This window comes from Carlito syrichta, unplaced genomic scaffold (genome assembly GCF_000164805.1).
Source record: "Carlito syrichta isolate Samal-C Ts95f unplaced genomic scaffold, Tarsius_syrichta-2.0.1 Scaffold308839, whole genome shotgun sequence".
Taxonomy (NCBI): Eukaryota; Metazoa; Chordata; class Mammalia; order Primates; family Tarsiidae; genus Carlito; species Carlito syrichta.
The window spans coordinates 1,575,200-1,577,642 of record NW_007252935.1 but is presented as its reverse complement, the minus strand read 5'-3'; the positions used below and the strand labels follow the sequence as shown (position 1 = coordinate 1,577,642).

Genomic DNA, 2,443 nt, shown 5'->3' with positions numbered 1-2,443 from the left:
AAAGTAGATGAGCCTGGCTGTGTCCCACCCTGCCTCTGAGCATCCAACGGCCCTGTCCCATTCCCTCCCCGCCCAGCCCTGCCGCCCCATCCCATACCCCCATGCGTCCATGGCTTACTCCCCGGAGGGGTGGAGGCAACAGGGCCTTGCCCCCAGGATGAAGTTCAAGCCCAGTCAGGCGCGGATCTTCCACCAGAAGGGCTTCAAGAATTCAGGCGTGCCTGTGCTTGCCGAGCAAGCTCGAAGATGAAGTGCAGTTGGTGAGGAGCCGCTGGTACCCAAAGCAGTGGATAGTCCGAGGGAGGAGGGATGGAGCCCGAGGAGGAGCCTGGTGGTGCCACCAAACTATTCTCATCGGTAATCCTTTAAGAAGACTTAGTTTCCATGGGCATTGTGATTGTACACAAATGCTGCTTTCAGCCCTGTCCTCTGTGGGGCAAGTGTTGGTGATCCTTGTCTTTGTACTAAGCATTGGGTCTCTTATAATCTATTTCATCAATTCTACCAATCCTGTTGGAAACTGGTCTTCATATAAAAGATAAAACCATCCCTTATTGATTTGATTTTCAGTACTTTCTTCCGTTTCTATTTTGGCTTGAGATTTGTGGAAGCGGAAGACAAGATCAGGTATTAGTTGAAGTTGAATTTGATGGTAGACATCTTTACCATTCCACCAGCAATTATTTTTTATTATTTGAAGAGGAATTGGCTAGATTTAAAATTCCTAAGAGCATGGTGGCTGCGAGAACTCCCACAAATCTTGCTAATTCTATGAGCCACCAAGAGCAGTAATTCAGTTACATTTTCCAAACGGTTATCAATAGTTCTCAGTTCCTGGTTCACGGCTGTAGGAGTCATTTACCAGGTGGAAAATTTTGGTGATTCCTGGCTCAAAGGTAGAAATTCACAGACTATATCATTTCTTGAGTCTATTTACCTGGTCATGGCAGCAATGTCCACCATTGGCTTTGGAGATGTGGTAGCTAAGACATCCTTAGGATGGACCTTCATCATGTTCTTCACCCTGGGAAATTCAAAATTAATTCTGAACTGCATCTATGAAATGATGGAACTGTTTGCTAACAAGAGAAAATACCAGTTCCTATATCAAAGAGAAGCTCATTGTGATCTGTGGAGACATCATTGCGGACAGCCTGACTGCTTTCCTGAGGAATTTTCTCTACAAGTCAGGGGAAATCAACACCAAGATTGTTTTCCTGGAGGAAGTACCTCCTCCTTTGGAACAGGAAACCATATTTACATGCAGCTTAGCTTATACGACTTTTGTTTCTGGATCTGTGATGAAGAGAGAGGATCTCAGGCAAGTTGCAGTGGAATGTCAAAAGCATGCCTGATTACAGTCAATCCTTTGTCCAGTGATTCGCAAGCTGAAGACATGTCCAACATTAGGAGTCAACATATATATACTTGAGTCCAAGAACAAGATCTATCTACCAAAGATTCCCAGCTGGAATTGGAGTACAGGAGACAACGTCATCTGCTTTGCTGAACTAAAACTTGGATTTGTCTTCCAAAGCTGTTTGGTGCCAGACTGGTGCACCTTCCTAACATCACTATTTGTTGAGCAACACAAAAAGATTTCCCTAAACCACCCTGGCAAAAACATTTCTTGAGTGGCATGAAGAACAAAATTTTCAGTCAACATCTCTCTGATAACTTTGCTGGAATTAGTTTTCCTGAAGTTGCCAGGCTGTGCTTTGCGAAGATGCACCTCATGCTGATAGCCATCGAACACAAGTCCCTCTTTAATGGTGGTTACAGTGATGTGATTCTGAATCTACTAAGTTATGATATGTAAGAACACATTAGGATTCTTTATTGCCAAAACCTCAAGGAAAGTCAGAAGTGTCATCAGCAAACACAATTGAAAGCTGTATGAAGAAATTTTCCTCCGATGCAACAATGCAGGATTATGTTCCAGCAAGCATAACCAGCATCTCAACCTTTGCCACCAGTACTATTCACAATAGCCAAGATACAGAAACAACCTAAGTATTCATTGAGGGATAAATGAATAAAGAAAATGTGATATGCATGCACACACGCACACTCACAATGGAATGTTGTTCACTCTTTAAAAGAGAAGGAAATCCTGCCATTTGCAACAACATAGATGAACCTGACAGGCTTTATGCTAAGTAAAGTAAGCCAGACACAGAAGAAAAATATTATATGATCTCACTTATATATGGACCCTAAAATGGTCAAACTCATAGAGACACAGAGTGGAATGGTGGTTGTCAGAGGTTGGGGTTTGGAGAAATGGAAAGATTGGTCAGAGGATTAAAAACACACACACACACATACACACACGCTTTGCTTGATTCCCAGCTGCTAGTGCTCATTAAATGTTTCTTATCATTGCAATTATCAAGTGTTGTATCCAGGAAAGTATATAAAATTGGACCAGATATGTAATAAG

At 42.6% G+C, this 2,443-nt stretch overlaps 1 pseudogene; it reads left to right on the top strand.

Moving 5' to 3' along the window:
* Positions 1-407: 407 nt before the first annotated feature.
* On the top strand, positions 408-1,889 carry LOC103268493 (annotated as a pseudogene).
* Positions 1,890-2,443: the final 554 nt, after the last annotated feature.